This window comes from Artemia sp. Qi Xiang Cuo, chromosome 9 (assembly GCF_049724085.1).
Source record: "Artemia sp. Qi Xiang Cuo chromosome 9, ASM4972408v1, whole genome shotgun sequence".
NCBI lineage: Eukaryota > Metazoa > Arthropoda > Branchiopoda > Anostraca > Artemiidae > Artemia > Artemia sp. Qi Xiang Cuo.
Window position 1 is genome coordinate 32,793,798 of NC_142802.1, and position 24,226 is coordinate 32,818,023.

At 35.1% G+C, this 24,226-nt stretch overlaps 1 protein-coding gene and 1 long non-coding RNA gene across 2 annotated transcripts in view; both read right to left on the reverse strand.

The window, feature by feature from the left end:
- Positions 1 to 17,697, reverse strand: part of LOC148948581 (uncharacterized) — a 181,200-nt gene extending 163,503 nt beyond the window's left edge. Inside the window, exon 1 of the long non-coding RNA XR_016142249.1 lies at positions 17,478 to 17,697. This is a non-coding gene — a long non-coding RNA (uncharacterized LOC148948581). The remainder of the gene's footprint in view (positions 1 to 17,477) is intronic.
- Positions 1 to 24,226, reverse strand: part of LOC148948582 (uncharacterized) — a 225,656-nt gene that overhangs the window by 38,593 nt on the left and 162,837 nt on the right. The gene's annotated exons all lie outside the window — the stretch shown is intronic.

Genomic DNA, 24,226 nt, shown 5'->3' on the forward strand with positions numbered 1-24,226 from the left:
CAAGGGGAAAGTACGACATATAAAATGAAATTCGTGTAGGAATTCTGGTAAATTCTTCCCGTGTTAAATTTCCCCTTAGGAGCTCGTCCCCAGAAACTTCCCTCCCAACGGTACATTCCCCCCAAAAAATCTCCCACGGCAGAAAACTCCCCCCACCGGAGAAAATTCACCCTCCCATAAAAAAGTCTGTATAGTTCCCAAAAAATGCTAGGTGCGAACAATTGGCACATTTCATAATTTACAGCCCTTTCCCAAGGGGCTCTGTGGATTATAGCATCCCCAAAGACCTATTTATTAGACCTTTCATCTGTGCTGGACAATATGGCTATATCAAAATTTTGATCGGCTGACTTTGGGGAAAAAAGGGCGTGAGACAGGGGCTAGTTACAAAGCAATCTTTTTGGTCACTTAAAACCGGCACGAGAGCTTTTAATTTACTTTTAAATGAGCCGTACCTCGATATTCTAGGACCATTGGTTCGATTCGATCACACCTAGGAAAAAAAAAAAACACATAAATAATTAAACACGCATCCTTGATCTTTCTTCTGGCAAAAAATAAAAAATTCCATATTTTTGCATATAGGAGCTTAGAACCTCTGCAGTAGGGTCCTCTGATAAGTTGAATCTGATGGTGCGATTTTAAGTGAAATTCCAGGAGTTTTGGGGGATTTTCCCCCTTTTTGAAAATAAGGCAAACTTTCTCAGACTCTTAAATTTCGATGGGTAACATCAAATTAAAAATTTTTTATGTATTTGGAATCAGCAAAAAAAGCTAATTCTTTTGATGTATCTCTTGTTATCAAAATCTCGTTTTTTATAGTTTCGGTTACTATTGGGCAGAGTCGTTCCTTGACTTACAGCTTGTTACCACGAACTATTTAATAGTGCAATAGGTTTTTAGCTTGTTCTCTGCTTATTCTCACCCACACTTCCTATTTTATTTTTGTAACCCGCTAATTTTGAAAATTTCATAACTCTGTATGGAAATCTCTTTCCTTAAAAATACATTTTTCGATTGTTTTCGAATTTGTTTAGATATGCTTGATTGCGCAAGTTTCTACTTTATCAGAGGCAGCGCTATAGTGTTGCCTATATAAAGGCCATACGGCTATTATTTATTTATTTTTATTATTATTTTCCCAGAGGCACTTCCCATGGAAGGTATCGTCGTATTACCTTCGGAGGGAGTTCTAGTGCCCTTTTGAAGAGTCTAAAATGGTCTAAGGGCAACTAGTCCCCCCCGGGCCCTTTTTTCCCTAATACATCCGATAAAAATTTTGAGATAGCCATTTTGTTAAAATAGTTAAAAGATCATATAACAAAAACTCCTGTGTCGACACAACCCCCCAGGGCCCGGGGGCAGGCGTTGTAAGTTATGCCCGGAAGGCAATTGTGGTTCTTATAGAAGGGAAGCTTTTATAAACTTCAGAGAAGGCTAATTTGATTGAAAACTAAAAATTCTAGATCACTTTTTAAGAGTCAAAAGAGATTGCAGGGCAACTAACCCCCCACACGCCCTCTTTTCCGTAAATGCATCAGATAAAAACTTTGAGATAGAAATTTTAGTAAAAATAGTTCAAAGATCAGACAACATAACTCCGATGACGGCACAACTTCCCAGGGCCCTGGAGTAGGTGTTGTAAGCTATGCCCTGAGGGCATATAAGGTTCTTATGGAAGATATGTTTGCATAAACTTCAGAGAGGGCTCATATGACTGAAAATTTAAAGTTATATTTCACTTTCTAAGAGTCATAAGTAATCGAAGGGTAGCTTGCACCCCCCCCCCTCCCATGCCCTTTTTTCCCAAATACATCAGATAAGAATTTTGAGGTAGCCATTTTGTTGAAAATAGTAAAGATCATACAACGAAAACTCTGGGGCCGACACAGCCCCCCAGGGCCCGGGGCCCGGCGGTGTAAGTTATGCCCTAAGAAAAACGCCAGGATCGACACAACCTCCCAGGGCCTTGGGACAAGCGTTGTATGTTATGCCCTGGAGGCAAATATGGTTCTTATAGAAGGGATGCTCGTATACACTATAGATATGGTTCATTTGATTGGAAATTAAAAGTTTTAGTTCATTTTTTCAGGGTCAAAAAAGAATGCAGGGTAGCTAGCCCCCTCCCCACGCCCTATTTACCCAAACACATACACTAAAATTTTTTAGATAGCCATTTTGTTAAAGATAGTTCAAAGGTCAAATAACAAAACTCCGATGTCGACACAACCAACTGGGGCCCGGGGGCAGTCGTTGTAAGTTACGCCCTGGGAGCATTTAAGGTTTTTATTGAAAAGATGCTCGTATAAACTTCACAAAGGGCTCATTTGATTCAAAATTGAAAATTCTAGTTCACTTTTCAAGAGTCCAAAGTGATCGGAGGGCAGATAGCCCCCCGGCCTTTTCTCAAAATGTATCAGACAAAAAATTTTAGATAGACATCTTTTTAAAAATAGTTCAAGTCTGGTAACAAAAACTTCGGTGTCGACATAGCCCCCAGGGCTCAGGGGCAGTCGTTGTAATTTATGCCCTGGCGGCATATATCATTCTTATGGAAGGGATGCTCGTAAAAACATCAAAGAAGGCTCTTTTGATTTGAAATTGAAAGTTGTAGTTCACTTTTTAAGAGTCAAAAGTGATCAGAGGGCAACTAGCCCCTCCCCACGCCCTTTTTTCCTAAATACATGCGATTAAAATTTTGAGGGAGCCATTATGTTAGAAATAGTTGAGAGATCATGAAACAAAAACTTCGAGGTCGATACAACCCCCCAGGGTCCGATGGCAGGTGTTGCAAGTTCTGCCCTGTGGGCAAATATGGTTATTATAGAAGGGATGCTTGTATAAACTTCAGAGAGAGCTCATTTGGTTGGAAACTAAAAGTTCTAGTTCACTTTTGAAGAGTCAAAAGAGACCAGAGGGCAACTACCCCCCCATCCCACATACTCTATTTTCCCCAAATGTATCAAATAAAAATTTTGTGATAGACATTTTGTTTAAAATAGTTCAAAGGTCAGATGACGAAACTCCGATTACCACACAACTGCCCAAGGCCCTGGGACAGGCGTTGTAAGTTATGCCCTGGGGGCATATAAGGTTTGAATGGAAGGGATGCTCGTATAAACTTCAGAAAGGGCTCATTGGATTGGAAATTGAAAGTTCTATTTCACTTTTTTAAGAGCCAAAAGTGATCGAACGGCAGTTAGCAGCCCCCCCCTCCCATGCCCTTTTTTCCCCAGATACATGAGATACAAATTTTGCGCTGGGCATTTTGTTAAAATAGTTCCAAGATCATATAATAAACACTCCGGAGTAGAAACAACCCCCCAGGACCCGGGGCAGGCGTTGTAATTTATGCCCTGGGGGCAACTCGGCTGTCCTCCGACAAAACCTAGTATCTACATCTGAGTAAGGTCAGAGAAAAACGCAAAAACGTTGTTTTTTTCTATGTATTTTTACCGTGTTTATTTAAACAATGAAGTGATGATGCTCTTTGTATGCTGCTGCTGATTGTTTTCACTGATAAACTGTAATATCTCAGTTGCTAGATTTTGGCGTAAATGTCGATTTCTAGTATGTACATACTAACGACACAAAAAAAATGGTGAACTCCTGTGTAGATACTAGGTAATATCAACGAAACTAAGCATCGGGGAATAATTTCGTTTGCACCATTGGATTCCTTCTGGTCTAGTTAGGCGGGATTCACTCTTAACTAAAATTCGAATTTTTTGTAGATACTAGGTTCTGTCAGAGGACAGCCGAACTATGGTTCTTATAGAAAGGATGCTCGTATAAACTTCAGAGAGGGCTCATTTGATTGAAAATTAAAAGTTCTAGTTCAATTCTTCAGAGTCAAAAGATATCGGAGGGCAACTACCCCCTCCCCCCCATGCCCTCTTTTCCGCAAATGCAACAGATATAGTTTTGAGATAGACATTTTGTTGAAAAAAGTTCAAAGATCATATAAAAAACACCAGGATCGACACAACTTCCCAGTACCCGGGGGCAAGCGTTGTAAGTTATGCCCTGGGGGCAAATATGGTTCTTATAGAAGGGATGCTCGTATAAACTTTAGAGCGGGCTCATTTGAGTTTTAACGAAAAGTTCTAGCTCACTTTTTCAGAGTCAAAAGAAATTGGGGTGCAACCAGCCCCCAACACGCCCTTTTTTCACAAATGCATCAAATAAAATTTTTGCGATAGCCATTTTGTAAAAAATAGTTCAAAGGTCAAATAAAAAAAAACTCCGATGTCGACACAACCAATTAGGGCCCAGGGGCAGGCGTTGTAAGTTACGCCCTGGGGCATATAAGGTTCTTACGGAAGGGATGCTCGTATGAACTTCAGAGAGGGCTCATTTAATTGGGAATTGAATGTTCTAGTTACCTTTTTGAGAGTTAAAAGTGATCAGAGGGCAGGTAGCCCCGTCCGCCCTTTTTGTCCCAAATGTATCAGATACAATTTTAAGATAGACATTTAAAAAAAAATTGTTTAAGTCTGATAACAAAATTTCCGAAGTCGACACAGCCCCCAAGCCCGGGGGTAGTCGTTGCAATATGCCTTGGGGGTATATATGGTTCTTATGGAAGGAATGCTTGTATAAATTTCAAAAAGGGTTCAGTTAATAGGAAAATGAAAGTTGTAGTTCACTTTTTAAGAGTTGAAAGTGATCGGAGGGCAGCTAGCCTCCCCCCAACGCCCTTTGCTCCCAAATACATTAGATGAAAATTTTTAGATAGCTATTTTGTTAAAAATAGTTCAAGGATCAGATAAAAAAAAATTCTTGTGTCGAAAAAATAACACAGGGCCCGGGGGCAGGCGTTGTAAGTTATGGCCTGGGGGCATATATGGTTCTTATGGTAAGGATGCTCACTTAAACTTCAGAGAGGGCTCATTTGATTGGGAATTGAATGTTCTAGTCACCTTTTTGAGAGTTAAAAGTGATCGGAGGGCAGGTAGCCCTGTCCGCCTTTTTTACCCAAATGTATGAGATACAATTTTAAGATAGACATTTTTTTTAAAACAGTTTAAGTCTGATAACAACATTTCTGGTGTCGACACAGCCCCCAAGCCCGGGGAAAAGTTGCAAAAGTTACGATACATACTTTTCACCGCAGGCATAACACATGCCACTAGATTAATTCTAAAAGAGGAATTAGAAGTGAATCCAGAGGATTTTACATACGAGGACGATGGTGCAATATGTTCTATAAAACTTAGTGGAATGAGCCTTGTAAATTTACGCATACCATCAGGCACCAATAATGCAAATGAGAGAGTTTTTTGTAACTGAAACAATACTACCAGAGTGCACAACACTAAATGGAAAAATAGTCTTACTGGGAGATTTTAACTGCGTATTAAGAGAAGACGACATTTCGGTAAAAAATAAGAAAATTGCATGTAGACGTATAAATGAAACGCTTAAAAAATTTATTCAGACTTACAGTTTACTAGATGTGTGGATAGAAAAAAACAATAGCATATCAAACAGTTCGTGGTAACGAACTGTAAGTAAGGAGCGACCCGGCTCAATGGTAACCGAAACTCTAGAAAACGGGTTTTGATACCAATAGATATATCAAAAGAATCAAATTTCAATGCTGATTTCAAATATATAACTTTCATCAAGTTTAGTGCTACCCATCAAAAGTTACGCGCCTGAGAAAATTTGGCTGATTTTCAAAAAAAAGGGGAAAGACCCCCTAAAAGTTATAGAACCTTAATGAAAATCATACCATCATATTCGGCGTATCAGAGAACCCTATTGTAAAGGTTTCAAGTTCCTATCTACAAAAATGTGGACTTTTACATTTTTTGTCAGAAGAAAGATCACGGATGCGTGTTTATTTGTTTTTTTGTTTGTTTGTTTTTCCCCCAGGGGTGATTGTAATGATCCAGTGGTCCTAGAATATCGTGGGAGGGCTCATTGGAACGTAAATTTAATATTCTAATTCTCTTTTTAAGGGACCAGAAAAAATGTAGAGCCACTAAGCCCCCTCCCACGCTTTTTTTTTCCTAAAGTCACCCGATCAAAATTTTTAGATAGCCATTTTATTCAGCGTGGTCGAAAATATGATAACCATGTCGTTTAGGATGACTTAATCCCCCGAAGTTCCCAGAGGGAGGGCTAAAAGTTATGAATTTTACCCAATGTTAACATTTAGTTTTGGTTTTTGGGAACTATACAGAAGTTTTCTGGAGGTTTTTTTTGTGTTTGGGGTGGGGTTGGGGGGGTCGGGGGTTATGTTGGAGGATCTGTTCATGATGGACTCTTTCATGGGGGAAGGTAAATTGCCATGAAGGGGGCGCAGGACTTGCCAGCATTATTTATTGGTTATTGGGAAGTATACAACCATTTTCAGGAAGGATTTTTTATGGAGGGGGGGCTAGAGGATGGGGTTACTCTGGAGAATATTTCCGTAGAGGATGTTTCTTTGGGGTAAGGGACATTTCTATGAAGGGGGCGCCGGATTTCCAAGCATTATTTAAAAAACGATCAGAAATTAAATTAAAAAAAACAAGTTTTTTCAACTGAAATGTAAGAAGGAATAGTAGAACTTAAAACGAACAGAAATTATAGCGTATGTAAGGGGGTTCTCCCCCAAATCAATACCTCGCTCTTTACGCTACAGTTTTTTTTAGTGCTTTCAAAAGAGCTATCTATTCTAATTAAACGGCCTTGTGATTCAGGTTTTTGTGAATCAAAATGTTTTTTACTTTTAACGTAAAGGGCGTGCTATTGATTAAGGGGAGAACCCCATCATATACGTATTAACATATACGTAATAAAAAAAACAATAAAAAAAACAAGCGATACAGCTCAATAGTAATCGAAACTTTGAAAAACGGAATTTTGATGTCAATAAATGTATCAAAAGAATGTGTTTATAATGCTGATCCTAAATATATAAATTTTATTAAGTTTAGTATTACTCATCAAAGGCTACGAGCCTGAGAAAATTTACTCGATTTTTTAAAGAGGTGAAAGAATTCTACAAGTGTAGAATTCTACAAATTCTACAAGTGAAAGAATTTTAATGAAAATCACACCGTCAGATTCAGCGTATCAGAAAACCCTATTACATAGGTTTCAAGCTCATATCTGCAAAAATCTGCAACTTTGTATTTTTTGCCAGAAGAAAAATATACGAATATAGAAGTTAGTTACGTAAGTTAATTTGTAAAGACATCCATTTAGCAAAAGAAAAGTAAAATTTTTATACAAATAAAAGCTGCATTAACTAAAAAATGATCAGAAATTAAATAAAAAAAACAAGTTTTTTAAACTGAAAGTAAGGAGCGACATTAAAACTTAAAACGAACAGAAACTATTCCGTATATGAAAGGGGCTGTCCCCTCCTCAACGCCTCGCTCTTTACGCTAAAGTTTGACTCTGTCTCACAAAATTATTTTTTAAAAAAAAAAAAAAATTTAGCGTAAAGAGCGAGGCGTTTAGGAGGGGACAGCCCCTTTCATATACGGAATAATTTCTGTTCGTTTTAAGTTTTAATGTCGCTCCTTACTTTCAGTTTAAAAAACTTGTTTTTTTTATTTAATCTTTTACAAGAGTGGGAACTCGCAGCGCAAGCCGTATTGACAGAATTTATGTAACATCCGGAATGGAAAAATTAATTATTCAAGTGATACACGAACATGTAACTTTTTCTGATCACTATGCTGTGCGAATGATTGTTGAAAAAAACAAACAAAAGATCAAATAGTGAAGCCTGTTTTTTGGAAGCTGCACCCAGACTCGCTTAAAGATAGGTGGGTAAGGAATCAAATCAAAGGTAAAATCCCGGATTTTATGTAAAACGAAAAAAAAAAAAAACTACACCTATAGATGTGTTTTAATATTAAAAGGGATAGAGAAATTTTAAAAATAAATTTAGAAATAAAAATTAAATAAGAAAACACGACACATGAGAGTCACTTTAAAAGAGTTCTTACACAACTTAAAGTTTAAATAGATGGAAATGCAAACAGCACAATTATTGAGCACCAGAAAATTAAAAACGACCTAAAAAAACTGGAAAATGAGCGTTTTGAATATTGGAAAAAAACCAATCGACTAAGCGTAATATATGAAGGGGAGCAAATTAGTCTAGCACTGATCCAGAAAGCAAAAATAAAAAGAGAAGAAAAAATATAATGAAACGTTTGAAACAAGATGAAGGAAAAATAATCGAAGAAGAGACACAAATCCGTGTGCAAGTCCGGGACTACTACCGAAAGATACATAAGAGAAAAGAGAATCTGGACATTGGAGGTTTTTTTTTACAAGATTTCTGCATCACTAATGAAGTAGCCGACCATGAAAATGAACTTTTATGTAAGAATATCATAAAACAGGAACTAAATCAAGCTCTGAAAGAAGCAAAGAGCAGGATAGCCCCAGGAAAGGATGGCCTCGGATATCTGTTTTACAAATTCTTTTATAGTGATACATCTGAAACGCTTTTAGGGGCGATGAATGAAATGATCAAAAAAGGAGCAGACAAAACCCAAACACTAGCAGTGATTACTTTGGTCCCAAAAAAGGAGACCCAGAGAAACTGGAAAATTGGAGACCAATTTCGCTACTGCCCTGCGATACTCGATTAGTTTAAAAAATATTGACTAATCGTCTAAAGAAGATTATTGGGAAGCTAATAGGAGAGACTTCATACGGTGGGATAAAAGGCCGGAAAATACAGCATATACTTAGAATTCTGAGAGATCTATTCCTGGAAAAATAAGAAGAGCTTTTAAACTTGAGTTTTTGTGGGTATTAACCTGCATAGATTTAATTAATGCATATGACTCGGTAGAGAGAGAAATATTATGGATTTTGATGAAAGAGAAATTTTCTTTTTGTAAAGAGTTTTTAAATTTTTTTAAGAACCTATATATAAATGCTACAGGCCAGATTGTTTTGAATGGAGAAAAGACGAGACCATTCCCCTTTGAAATTGGTTTAAGACAAGGAGACCCGAGCTCGTCGTATCTTTTTGAGATTTACCTTGATCCTTTAATAAAATATATTGAAGCACGTAGGCCTATTACAGGTATACCCATTCGCGAGGCAAAGGTACTCAAGTCAGCGGCTTATGTAGACGACGCAACTTTCTTAGCGAATGGATCTCAAGATGTACTGGAAGTAACTCGAGCCCTGAGATGGTATGAACAACATTATAAGTTAAAGATCCACAAGAAAAAGAGCAACATGCTACCTCTAAGTGATAATGAAAAATGGAAAAAGAGCTTGGAAAATGTTTCGTGGTTACCAGTCGTGACGTCGACGAAAATACTTGAAGTTAATATTAGCACAGAAGGACACATGTGGCAGAAGGCATGGTCTAAGAAAGTGGCAGAAATTTAGTACTTGCATGTAGAATTGAAAAAAATTTGTCTTTGATCGTATTCCAAAGAGCAACATACATAAAACTTCATTGCATCACCCGACTCCTCCCTCCTGCACCAATAACCCCCCTCCCGGAGTTCCTGGCGACAGACATTGAGAAACATAGGTGGTGGGTTGTATGGCAGGGTAAGGTTGAAAAACTAAACAAGGGAATGCTTTATCAACCTAAAGATAAAGGTGGAAATAGAGTTGTGGATTTTCGGTCAGCCTGCAAGAACCTCCTAATAAGAAATACCATTGACTCCCTAAATGGAGGAAATCATTCTATTTTAACAAGAGAGTGGCTAATAAAAGCACTGAATGAAGAAGATTTTCCAGAAACAAAGATCCCAATGTATGCACGAAACATTTTTTAAAGTTATACAACAGGCAAAAGAAACTGGCCTGTTAGAAGTAGAGGAAAAAATGAAAAAAACGTGAAATTGGAAATTTGCTGGAATTGACAGGAAATGAACCAATTTATCATGTAAAGGAAAAAGAACCTTTTATAAATTTTGAAACAGCATTTAGTAACCTCGACGCCTTCCCCATGGAAACAAAGGTGAGAGAAGTTATGTTTATGATAATACATGGGATTATGCCGTATAGAGATAGAATTGCACTTTTTATTAGAAGTGAAAACCCAAGGTGTCACCTCTGTTCAGAGGTGTTACTAGATGGACTATCTCATGAATTTTTGGAGTGTGAGAAAAATGAAAATATTTTTAATTTTGTTTTTGAGATAGTAAGAAATTTAGGTGGGAGTATAGAAAGTGAGGAGGATAAAAAAAGGATTATAAAGTTAGATATAAAGGAAAAAATGGAGGATAAAAAAAAATATGGTGTGTTTTATAGTAGGAAATTTATGCCGGTATGTATGGAGTAGAAGAAAAAGAAAGGAAAAAATAAATATCGATATTTTTAAAAAGTTTTTGGATAAAGAAGTAGATTTTTTGAGAATAAGTAATAGATTTGAGAAATATTTTGAAATGAACATTTATTAAATTATGTTTTTTTTTTTTTTTTTTTTTTTTTTTTTTTTTTTTTTTTTTGAGCAGTTGAAAAGGGTTTTTAGAAAATGCGGAAATAAAGGAAAAAATTAAAAATGAAAAACTTTGTCTAAGTGTTGAGGGTATGTTTGTGTAAGATGATGTTCAGACAAAGTTTTTTATTTGGGCGTTTTTGAGGTAAGAGAGAGTAATTTGGGAGGATGGGATTATAAGGTAAACAGAGGAATTTTTGAGGCAAAATAAAGTATTTTCTTGGAGTTTGTTAGTTGGTGCCACAGGGGAAGGGGTTCCCTATACCGGAAGGGCACCCTGCAAAGCGGCTAGGCAGATGTTGTATTAATGTTGGTTAATTGGTTGTAGAATGCCCCCAAATTAAATCTGTAATGTATTAACTGCTCAAATTTATAGTTTAATTGTTATGATAATGTAATGTTAAAAAATTTGTAGGTTTTTTTTTTTTTTTAATTTTTTTTTTAGTGTTGGTGGTACATAAGTGTTGTTGTCAGTTTCGGAAATAATGAAGTTAGTACCACTGAGAGGAGAGGAGGTGGGTTTAAAAAAAAAAAAAAAAAAAAAAAAAAAAAAAAAAGCCCGGGGATAGTCGTTGCAATTTATGCCCTGGGGGTATATATGGTTCTTATGGAAGAGATGCTCGTATAAACTTCAAAGAGGGTTCAGTTGATAGGAAAATGAAAGTTAAAGTTCACTTTTTAAGAGTCGAAAGTGATAGGAGAGCAGCTAGCCTCCCGCCAACGCCCTTTGCTCCCAAATACATTAGATGAAAATTTTTAGATAGCTATTTTGTTAAAAATAGTTCAAGGATCAGATAAAAAAATTCTTGTGTCGAAAAAAAAAACCCGGGCCCAGGGGCAGGCGTTGTAAGTTATGGCCTGGGTGCATATATGGTTCTTATGGAAAGGATGATCGCATAAACTTCAAAAGGGGCTCATTTGATTGGAAATTTAAAGTTTTAGCTGGGTTTTAAGAGTCAAAAGAGATCTATAGGGCAAATAGATTTTATTTAAAAATTTTGAGATAGCCATTTTTTTAATACATCAAAAATCAGATTAAAAACTCCGGTGTCGACACAACCCCCCAGGGTCCGAGGACAGGCGTTGTAAGTTATGCCCTGGGGGTATATATGGTTCTTATGGAAGGGATATTCGTGCAAACTTCAGGGAGGGCTTAATTGATTGGAAATTTAAAGTTCTAGTTCACTTTTTTTTAGTCTAAAGATATCGCAGAACTACTAGCCCCTCCCCTCTCCCCGCCTTTTCCCCCAAACCCATTTGATAGAATTTCTGAGATTACTATTGCGTTAAAAATAGTTCAAAGGCCACATGATATATATCTGTTGTCGATAAAAACACCCAGGGCCCGGAGGTAGGCGTTGTAAGTTATGCCCTGGGGGCAAATACGGTTTTTATAGAAGGGATTTGTATATAAGTTTCTGAGAGGGCTCATTTGTTCTGAAATTAAAAGTTCTAGTTCACTTTTTCAGAGTCGAAAGAGATCAGGGGGAAACTAGCCCCTCCCCCCACGATTTTTTCCCCAAACCCATTCAATTAAAACTTTGAAATGACCATTTCGTTAAAAATAGTTCAAACATCAGATATAAAAACTCTGGGGTCGACAACCCCCCCCCCCCCGGGCCCAGGGACAGGCGTTGTAAGTTATATCCTGAGGGGAATATATGGTTATTCTGGAAGGGATGCTCGTATAAACTTCAGAGAGGGCTCATTTGATTGAAAAATGAAAGTTCTAGCTCATTTTTAAAGAGTCAAAAGGGATCGAAGGGTAATTAGCCCCCCCCCACGCCCTTTTTTTACCCAAACCCATCCAATAAAAATTTTGAGACATCCATTTTGTTAAAAATAGCTCAAACATCAGACGTTAAAAACTCCAAGGTTGACCAAGACCCCAGAGCCTGGGGGCAAGTTTTTTAAGTTATGCCCCGGGGCATATAAGGTTTCCATGCTAGGAGAGGTCGTATAAACTTCAGAAGTGGCTCATTTGATTTGAAATTGAAAGTTCTGGTTGCCTTTTTATGATTCAAAAGGTATTGGAGGGCATCTACCCCCCTCTCCACACACACACACACCCTTTCTTCCAAATGTTTCTGATCAAACTTTTGAGATTGCTAGTTTGTTTGAAGTAGTCCAACGATCAGACAACAAAAACTTGGAGGTCAACATAATCCCCCAGCCCCAGAGCCCGGGGGAAGGGCTGTAACTTATGATGCGGGGGCATATAAGGCTTTTGTGGAAGAGGTATTCATATAAACTTTGAAGGGGACTCAAATGACACACCCCCTAGAATTAAATCCCACCCCTAATATCCTCACATTTGCAGCGCTAATGGGAGGATAGCCCTATATAGTCTACTGCTTCTGAGTGGTTATCTCTTATATAAAGTTATTTTAGTCTTTTGTAATCAATTTTTTTCTGTTACTAAATTTTAGACAATAGAAAACTAAAGGTCATAAAGGTTATAAAGTTTTGATGTTTTATTGTTTTTTTTTTAGTTGTGTATTAAGATTAGTGAAAATAGGGCCACCACGGAAAGGTTGTGCGCGGCCAGCCCCGGCCATCCCATAGCAATAAATCTAATCCCCTAATATCCTCCTAATTGCAGCGCAAATGGAAGGATAGCTCTATATACTGTATTTGAATTAATTTTTTCTGTTACTAAGTTTTTGACAATAGAAAACTAAAGGTAATAGTGTTTTGATGTTTTAATGTTTTTTTAGCTGTGCATTAAGATTATTTAATACAAGGCCACCACGGGAAGGTTGTACACAGCCAAACCCACCCACCCCTTAGCATTACTCCTCCCCCCCCCCTTGTGCCTTTTCCCCCAAATTTATCTTATCAAAATTTTGAAAAAGCCATTTTGTTCAAAATAGTCCAAAATTCAAATTATTATAGCTCAGGGGTTGAGAGATCCTCCTTAGCCCCCGGGGCATGGATTGTAACTAATGTAAGTTGCTTTTTATTAGAATATATGGTTTTTTGGAAGGGAGGGTTGTATTAATTTTGGAGGGGGCTCATTTGATCGGAAATTGAAACTTCTAGTTCTTTTTTAAGAGTCAAAAGTGATCAATGGTCAACTAGCCCGGGCCTCACTTTTTCAAAGGGCATCCGGTCAAAATTATTAGATTGCCATTTTGTTCAAAAAAGTTCAAAGGCCAAATAAATATTCTTCCGGGGTTGAACCCCCAACCCCGGAGAAATGACTCTGAGTTATGAAACTTGATTATTGTTACTTTGACACTTTATTTACTCTAATACTTGGATTTATTGACTTACGTGGCAACTTCGATTTACAGTCCATGGGCTGTAAGTTCTGCAAATTACTTATTTGTACTTCGATACCTTGTTTACTTTGATGCTATCTTTACTTTGTTATTTTTTTACTTTGATATTGTTTATTTGATAGTAGTTTTGATACTTTAATGAGCATTTGATGTTGAAAAAAAAGTTCGATTTGAAATAAGGAATTTTTAAAGACTTGAAACTTTTGCAAAAAAAAACGAACAAAAATTAATTTAAAAAACTTTCAGAAAAAGAAGTTTTTCAAAGAAAAGTAAAGACCATTTACACTTAAGATCAGCATATACAAATACCTGTTAAGGTTCAAACTCAAAATGACCAGGAATTTTTATTAAAGAATAAATGAAACCCAAAACGAACAGAAATTAAATAAACAATCATAGCAAAAAACATACAAGTAATAATGTAAATGAATAAATAAATCTTAAAGCGAGTAATGCTTAAATAGGATATGCAAATCAAACTTAAAACGAAGAAAAAAATTTTGCTATTGAAGATTAAATGAAACCCAAGCGATCAGAAATTAAATAAACAATCAATGTAAACAAACATACAATCGATGCTAATATAAATGTATAAATAAAGCTTAAAACGAATGAAACTCAAATTGAATATGCAAATGAAGCTTGAAACGAACAATAATTACTGCAAACAAGAGTTTGGATATCGCCTGCTACTCTCACTGTAAAATTCTAAAACCTACTGTGTCATTGGCGCTTTAAAGAAAATTAAATAAAAAAACAAGTTTTTTTTAATTGAAAGTAAGGAACGACGTTAAAATTTAAAACGAACAGAAATTATTCCGTATATGAAAGGGGCTGTCCCCTACTTAACGCCTCGCTCTTTACGCTAAAGTTTTTTATTGTTTAAAAAAAACAAGAGTTGTGAGAAAGTCAAACTTTAGCGTAAAGAGCGAGGCGTTGAGGAGGGGATTGCACCTTTCATATATGGAATAATTTATGTTCGTTTTAAGTTTTAACATAGTTCTTTACTTTCAGCTAAAAAAACTTGTTTTTTTTATTTAATTTTTGAACGTTTTTGAATTAATGCAGGTTTTGATTTTGGCTCACCGTACATGAATAATTAAAACAAAATTTGCATATTAATTTTACTTTTATTTGGTTAAATGGCTTTCTCGAAACTTGTTTAATTTTATTTACGAACGTTTTTATTAGTAATAAATATACTTAACTTACGAATTAACTTACCTAACGAACTTCTATATTTATATATTTTTAATACGTATATTAGGGGGTTCGCCCCCTAGTCAATACCTCGCTCTTTAAGCTAAAGTTCGAATTTTGTTCCAATTCCTTAAAAATGACCCCTTAACCACAAAGGCCGTTATTTAGAATAGATAGCTCTTATGAAAGTACTAAAAAATCGTTGGCTTAAAGAGCGAGGTATTGACTAGGGGGTGAACCCAATCATATACGTAATATTTTCTGGTCGTTTTAAGTTTTTATGTTACTCCTTATTTTCAGTTGGAAAAAATGTTTTTTTTATATTTAATTTCTGATTTTTTTTTTTAAAACAATGCTGGGAAATCCGGCGCCCCCGTTATAGCAACTCCAAACCCCCACACTACCAGTAAAATTCCCCCATGAAAGTGTCTGTATACTTCCCAACAACCAATACAATATGTAAACATTGGGTAAAATTCATAACTTTCAGCCCTTCCCCTGGGAACTGTGGCGGATTAATCATCCTCAAAGACAGAGTTATTATATTTTTTTACCATGCTGAGAAATCCGGCGCCCCCTTCATAGCAATGTCCCTTCCCCCATGAAAACTTCCATCATGGAAAGATTTGTGGAAGGTTTGGAACGGCTCTTCGACGAAATTAAACAAAAAAACAAGTTTTTTTTTAACTGAAAGTAAGGAGCGATACTAAAACTTAAAATGAACAGAAATTATTCCGTATATGAAAGGGGCTGTCCCCTTCTCAACGCCTCGCTTTTTACGCTAAAGTTTTTATTGTTTAAAAAAATAAAGTTGTGAGACAGAGTCAAACTTTAGCGTAAAGAGCGAGGCGTTGAGGAGGGGACAGCCCCTTTCATATACGGAATAATTTCTGTTCGTTTTAAATTTTAATGTTGTTCCTTACTTTCAGTTAAGAACACTTGTTTTTTTTTATAATTTCTGAACGTTTTTCAATTAATGCAGGTTTTGATTTTGGCTCACCGTACATGAATAATTAAACGAAAATTGCATATTATATTTTAATTTAGTTAAATGGCTTTCTCGAAAGTTGTTTAATTTTATTTACGAACGTTTTCATTAGTAATAAATATACGTAACTTACGAATTAACTTACGTAACGAACTTTTTTATTCGTATATTTTTACTACATAAATTTAGGGTTAATCCCCTAGTCAATACCTCGCTTTTTACTCTAAAGTTCAAATTTTGTTCTAATTCTTTAAGAATGACCCCTTAATCACAAAGGCCGTTAATTAGAATAAATAGCTCTTATGTAATTACTAAAAAAAACTATAGCGTAAAGAGCGAGGCATTGACTAGGGGGTAAACCAAATCATATACGTACTAATTTTTGTTCGTTTTAAGTTTTGAAGTGCTCCTTACTTTCTTTTGAAAAACATATTCTTTTTATTTAATTTCTAATCTTTTTTTTAAATAACGCTGGGAAATACGGTTCCCCCTTCATAGCAATGCCCCTTCTCTCATGAGAAATTTCTCCATGGGAAGATCCTCCCAAGTAACATCCAAACCCCCACACTACCAGTAAAATTCCTTCTGAAAGTGTCTGTATACTTCCCAATAACCAATACTATATGTAAACATTGGTGAAAGTTCTAAACTTTCAGCCCTTACCCTGGGAACTGTGGGGGATTAATCGTCCTCAAAGACATAGTTATTATATTTTTTGACCATTTTGAACAAAATGACTATCTAAAAATTTTGATCGGGTGGCTTTGGGAAAAAATGAGCGTGGGAGGGGCCTAGTTGCCCTCCATTTTTTTGGTCACTTAAAAAGCGCACTAGAACTTTTAATTTCTGTTCTAATGAGCCCGCCTGCGATATTCTAGGACCACTGGGTCGATACGATCAGCCCTGGGAAAAAAAAAAAACACGCATCCGTGATCTTTCTTCTTGCAAAAAATACAGAATTCCATATTTTTGCAGGTAGGAGCTTAAAACCTCAACTGTATGATTATCTGATACGCTGAATCTAATGGTGTAGTTTTTATTAAGGTTATATGACTTTTAGGGGGTGTTTCCCCCTTTTTTTGAAAATAAGGCAAATTTTCTCAGGCACGTAAATTTTGATGTGTATTACTAAACTTGATTAAGTTCACATATTTAAAATCAGCATAAAAATCTGATTCTTTTGATGTATCTATTGATATCAAAATTCCGTTTTTTAGAGTTTCGGTTACTATTGAGTCGGGTCGCTCCTTACTTCCAGTTCGTTACCACAAACTGTTTGATTTTAGCTGAATAGTAAGTTACAGACAATATAGTCAAAAGAATCCACCTAGAAGAATGTTCAAAATCTTACAAATGAATGAAAATAGAATAGGAGAATGGATATAATAGACATTTTCAGCTCTCCCTATTTCTGACTTTAAATCCTTTTATGTGTGACTGCTCGCCGATAGACAAAAAAAAAGCAAATATATCCCTTTACTTCTGATATTAGCCTTTTTGAAAAAATAAGGTGGTCTTTTTACGCTAGATCATATATGTATTTTATAATTGAGTTATTAATTTCAAAGGAAGAACCTACCTTTTTCACTTAATCACACTCTTTTCTATCAATTAATTCTTGTGCTTTGCTTGGGCACCAACGAAAAAATGGGACTTAAAATTTATATTTAAATAACTTGTACTGGCACTTCCAAAGATTTTTCAAACATTGCCTCCTTAATGAACGCTGAATAGATCTATGTAAGTAAAACGCAGATTGTTATTGTTTATCTTCTAAATTACAATTTTCAACTTCAGGACCACTTTCAACCTCCTGAATGAAACTAATATATGGTTTCTTATCGAAAATTTCTTTGGAGTAAGATTTATGTAATACCGAGAATTTCATCAGTGTTAAGTTGTGCAATGAAACTACACAACAGGCGGAGATGGTTCAGGTCACTGCAGAAGAATAGACTTCTATGTGTCTTTTTTTCATTTCACATCTGTTTCATTACATTCATCTAGAAAAGTTAAGAATTACGTTTTAACGTAACCTTCATTTTACGAAACAATATTATTTACTGTTATTTTGGTTGAGCATTATTTTACTCATTGTCTAGTTGTGTCCCTGGGACGTTTTCAGATAGATTAAATTTAATAACGATACAATTATAAGCAATACTTGCCACGAACTACGGAATTCAAGGTTTTAATTTCGGAAACTTTGTATAAATTCAATTTTAAGAAAATAATCCAATTGGCTTTACCAAGAAGGCAAGTTTCATCTAGCAGCTCAAAAACTGCGTGCAAAAATAAACGCTGCCAATGCGCTTAAAAATGTTTGTACAGTCCTTGCTTTTCTTCCTTTTTTTATGAAGACTGCATGTTTCAATAAAAGTCTTTGTTTCCCAGCGAAAAATGGTGGCTGCCCGAACAGTTATAAGCACAACTACAACTCTCCATACCCCGCCCCCCTCTCTTAAGAAGAACTATTGTCGATTAAAATGTGTCATTTGCCCTCTCTTGAGAAATTGTTATCCAAGTCATTGATGCCAATGTATCAATTTTCAATAACGTATGAGTAAAATAAAACGAAATTTGTATATTAATTTTACTTTTTTTTTGGTTAAGTGGCTTGCTCGAAATTTTTAAGGAACTATTTTTAGAAAAAAAGGGACGGAGAAGGAGGCCTAGCGGCTCTCCAATTTTTTTGGTTATTTGAAAAGGGCACTAGAACTTTTAATTTGATTTACGAACGTTTTTATTAGTTTTAAATATACATAACTTACGAACTAACTTACTTATCAAACTTCAATATTCATATATTGTTATTACGTACATTAGGGGGTTTGCCCCCTAGTCAAAACCTCGCTCTTTACGCTAAAGTTCAAATTTGATTCCAATTCTTTAAGAATGACCCCTTACTCACAAAGGCCATTTAATTAGAATAAATATCTGTTATGAAAATACTAAAAATAACTTTGGCGTAAAGAGCGAGGTATTGACTTGGGGGTGAACCCCCTCATATACTTAGTAATTTTCGTTCATTTTAAGTTTTGATGTTGTTCCTTACTTTCAGTAAAAAAACAAAAAAAATTCTGATCGTTTTTAAATAATGCTGGGAAATCCGGCGCTTCCTTCATAGCAATGTCCCTTCCTCCATGAAAATTTCCTCCGTGGAAAGATCCTCCCACGTAACACCCGACCGCCCCCCTACCATACAAAATCCTCCTTGAAAGCGTCTGTATACTTCCCAATAACCAATACTATATGTAAATATCGGGCAAAGCTCATAACTTGCAGCCCTTCCCCAGGGGACTGTGGGGTAGTAAGTCATCCTCAAAGACATAATTAGTATATATTTTCGACCATGCTGAACAAAATGGTTATCTCAAAATTTTGGTTAGGTGACTTTCGGAAAAAATTATTGTGGGAGGGGGCCTAGTTGCCCTCCTTTTTTTGGTCACTTGAAAAGCGAACTAGAACTTTTAATTTCTAATATAATGAGCCCACTTGCAATATTCTAGGACCACTGGGTCGATACGATCATCAATGGGGGGAAAAAAAACACGCATCCGTGATCTTTCTTCTGGCAAAAAATAGAGAATTCCATATTTTTGCAGATAGGAGCTTGAAACCTTAATTGTAGGATTCTCTGATACGCTGAATCTAATGGTGCACTTTTTATTTAGGTTCTATGACTTTTAGGGGGGTTTTCCCCCATTTTTCGAAACTAAGGCATATTTTCTCAGGCACGTAACTTTTGATGAGTATGAATAAACTTGATGAAATTTATATATCTGAAATCAGCAAAAAAATCTGATTCTTTTGATGTATCTATTGGTATCAAAATTCCGTTTTTTAGAGTTTCGGTTACTATTGAGCCGGGTCGCTCCTTACTTCCAGTTCGTTACCACAAACTGTTTGATGTTAACTGAATAGTAACTTACAAACAATATACTCAAAAGAATCCACATAGAAGAATGTTCAAAATCTTATAAACGAATGAAAATAGAAGTGGCTTTCTCGAAATTTTGAAGGGACTATTTTGAGAAAAAAGGGACGGAGAAGGAGGCCTAGCGGGCCTCCAATTTTTTTGGTTATTTAAAAAGGGCACTAGAACTTTTAATTTGATTTACGAACGTTTTTATTTGTAAAAAAAAAATACATAACTTACGAATTAACTTACTTAACGAACTTCAATATTCATATATTGTTATTACGTACATTAGGGGGTTCGCCCCCTAGTCAATACCTCGCTCTTTACGCTAAAGTTCGAATTTGATTCCAACTCTTTAAGAATTACCCCTTAATCACAAAGGCCGTTTAATTAGAATACATATCTGTTATGAAAATACTAAAAAAAAAACTTTGGCGTAAAGAGCGAGGTATTGACTTCAGTAAAAAAAACAAAAAAAATTCTGATCGTTTTTTAAATAATGCTGGAAAATCCGGCGGTTCCTTCATAGCAATGTCCCTTCCCCCATGAAAATTTCCTCCGTGGAAAGATCCTCCCACTTAACACCTGACCTCCCCCCCGCCTACCATACAAAATCCTCCTTGAAACCGTCTGTATACTTCCCAATAACCAATACTGTATGTAAATATTGGGAAAAGTTCATAACTTGCAGCCCATCCCCCGGGGACTAAAAATCCCAGTTCATATGTCTCTAACTCTAAAAGAAATCCGATTCATTTAAACCTAATATTTTGACTTCATCACTAACTCTAAGAAGAATCCAATTCATCTAGACCTAGCTCACTTATTTCAGACTCTAGAATATGCTGAACAAAATGGTTATCTCAAAATTTGGTTAGGAGTAGGAATACATTATTGACTCCGACCGGGAGTGACATCACAGTCAGATTATTGATCTACGAAGGGGACATATTTCTGGGAAATTGATTGCATAATCGACGGGGAATTCTAAGTGTATTGATCCACGAAGGGGACAGGATTTCTGGGAAATTGATTGAATAATCGACGGGGAATTCTAACATAAGGGGAATAAGAAACAATATGGCTTCTCTACTTTAGTGTCAGAGATAAATTGATATTCTATTTTTAAATATGGCTTCTCCGGTCTTCAGTGTCACAGATAAATTAATATTATTTCGACATCTTAATAGTGTAACTAGGAACACCTTAGATTTTTTCAGAAATTCAAACGAGATCAAGACAGATCGAATATATTTAACGCAGGAAATGGTTTCTTGGGAATTTTAAATGTGACATTGCAAAAGGATGCCGAAGCAAAAAGAACATTCTGAAATTACTTTTAGGGGATTATTTGAGCGAAAACAAATTAATCAACATTTTAGGGATTTTTTGGATGAAACAGTTTGAGACATTTTAGAGGATGATCTGAGGTGAAACTCTATGGTCGTTATAATACACAAGCTCCATTTGAACAGTGTTGTAAGGTCCCCTACCCCAACCTCCACACAACCTTTAGCCCCCCCCCCATTTTTTTACTTTTTTTTGAGAGCTTGAGATACAGAAGGGCCCCCACCAGGCCCCCAAAGGCCCCCCAAATTTTTGCCCCCCTCCCTTTTTTAATACTGTTTTTGCTTGCTTGAGACACAGGAGGACCCCCCTCCCTACAAATTTATGCCCCCCCCCCCAACTTTTTGTGAACTTTTTTTTTAACATAGTATTTTTTCAAATTTTTATTATTATTATTTTTTAACATGATATATCTTTCAACTTCTTTCTAGATGTCCTCGAATGACGTGAAACATACTTAAAACATAAGAAATTCATATTGAATATTTGCACAATTTGTCAGAAGTAACAGTTTTTTTCTTAGCAGTAACAAAATTTCTTCTGATAGCACCAACTTTTCCATAAAAGATAACAATTTTTTTCATTATGATAACAAGTTTTCTGTCAGAAGTAGCAAGATCTCCTTAACAATAACACATCTTCTCTTCGAAGTATCAACATTTTCACTTAATACAAACAAACTTTACTTAACACACTCAAATTTCTCTTCGATGTATCAACATTTTCCCTTAATACTTACAAACTTCCACATAAAACTACCAAATTTTTCTTAGAAGTATAATTTTTTTCCGTTCATGATAAAAAGTTTTCTGTCAAAAGTAGCAAGTTTTCCTTAACACTAACAAATTTTTTATTCGAAGTAGCAACTTTTTCCTCAAAACTAACAAACTTTTACTTAATACTATCAAATTTGTCTTAGAAGTAACAATTTTTCGTCAATGATAACAAATTTTCTGTTAGAACTAACAAGTTTTCTGCCAAAGATACCAGATTTTTCTTAGAAGTTACAATTTTTCGTTTATGATAACAAGTTTTCTGTGATAACAACTTTTTCCTCAATACTAACATACTTCTACTTAAAACTATCAAATTTTTCTTAGAAGTATAATTTTTTTCCATTCATTATAAAAAGTTTTCTGTCAAAAGTAGCAAGTTTCCCTTAGCACTAACAAATTTTCTCATCACATAAACAATTTTTTCCGTAACACTAACAAAGTTCTAGCTACAACTATCAAATATCTCTTAGAAGTAACCATTTTTCGTCACTGATAACAAGTTTTCTGTAAGACGTGGCAAGTTTTCTGTCAAAGATTCCTAATTTTTCTTAGAAGTAACAATTTTTACGTTTATGATAACAAGTTTTCTGTCAGAAGTATCAAGTTTTCCTTCACTATAACTAATTTTCTCTTCGAAATAACAACTTTTTCCTCAATACTAACAAACTTCTAATTAAAACTCTTTGACAGAAAACTACGAAAACTCTTTGACAGAAAACTTGTTAGTTCTAACAGAAAATTTGTTATCTCTGACGAAAGATTGTTACTTCTAAGAGAAATTTGATAGCTGTAACTAGAACTCTGTTAGTGTTAATGAAAAAATTGTTACTTTGATGAGAAAATTTTGTTAGTGTTAAGAAAAACTTGCTACTTTTTACAGAAAACTTTTTATCGTGAACGTTTCCGTAACACTAAAAGAGTTTTAGTTACAACTATCAAATATCTCTTAGAAGTAAACATTTTTCGACAGTGATAACAAGTTTTCTGTCTGAAGTATCAATTTTTCCTTCACTCTAACAAATTTTCTCTTCGAAGTAACAACTTTTTCCTCAATACTAACAAACTTCTACTTCAAACTATCAAATATCTCTTAGAAGTAACCATTTTTTTGTCAGTGATAACAAGTTTTCTGTAAGAAGTAGCAAGTTCCATGTCAAGGATGCCAAATTTTTCTTCGAAATAACAATTTCTTCATTTATGATAACAAGTATTCTGTTAGAAGTAGCAATTTTTCCTTAACACTAAAAAATTTTCTCCTCAAAGTTAAAACTTTTACCTTAATACAACAAAACTTTTATTTAACACTATCAAATTTCTCTTAGAAACAACAATTTTTCGTTAGTGATAACAAGTTTTCTGTAAGAAGTAGCAGTTTTTCTACCAAAGATACCAGATTTTTCTTAGAAGTAACAATTTTTTCCGTTTATGATAAAAAGTTTTGTATCAGAAGTAGCGAGTTTTCCTTAACACAAACAAATTTTCTCCTCGAAGCAACAACTTTTTCCTTAATACTAACAAAATTTTACTTAACACTATCAAATTTCTCTTAGAAGTAACAATTTTTCGTCTGTGATAACAAGTTTTCTGTAAGAAGTAGCATGTTCCATCTCAAGGATATCAAATTTTACTTATTAGTAACAATTTTTTCGTTCATGATAACACGTTTTCTGTGAAAAGTAGCAATTTTTCCTTAACACTAACAAATTTTCTCCTCGAAGTAACAACTTTTACCTTAATACTAACAAACTTTTACTTAACACTATCAAATTTCTCTTAGAAGTAACAATATTTCGTCAGTGATAATAAGTTTTCTGTAAGAAGTAGCAAGTTTTCTGCCAATGATATCAGATTTTTCTTAGAATTATAGATTTTATCGTTTATGATAACAAGTTTTCTGTCAGAAGTAGCAAGTTTTTCTTAACCTTAACAAATTTTCTCTTCGAAGTAACATCTTTTTCCTCAATACTAACAAACTTCTAATTAAAACTATCAAATTTTTCTTAGAAGTATAATTTTTTTCCGTTCATGATAAAAAGTTTTCTGTCAAAAGTAGCAAGTTTCCCTTAACTCTAAAATATTTTCTCATCACATAAACAATTTTTTCCGTAGCATTAACAAAGATTTAGTTACAACTATCAAATATCTCTTAGAAGTAACCATTTTTTGTCACTGATAACAAGTTTTCTGTAAGACGAGGTAAGTTTTCCGTCAAAAATTCCGAATTTTTCTTAGAAGTAACAATTTTTACGCTTATGATAACAAGTTTTTTGTCAGAAGTATCAA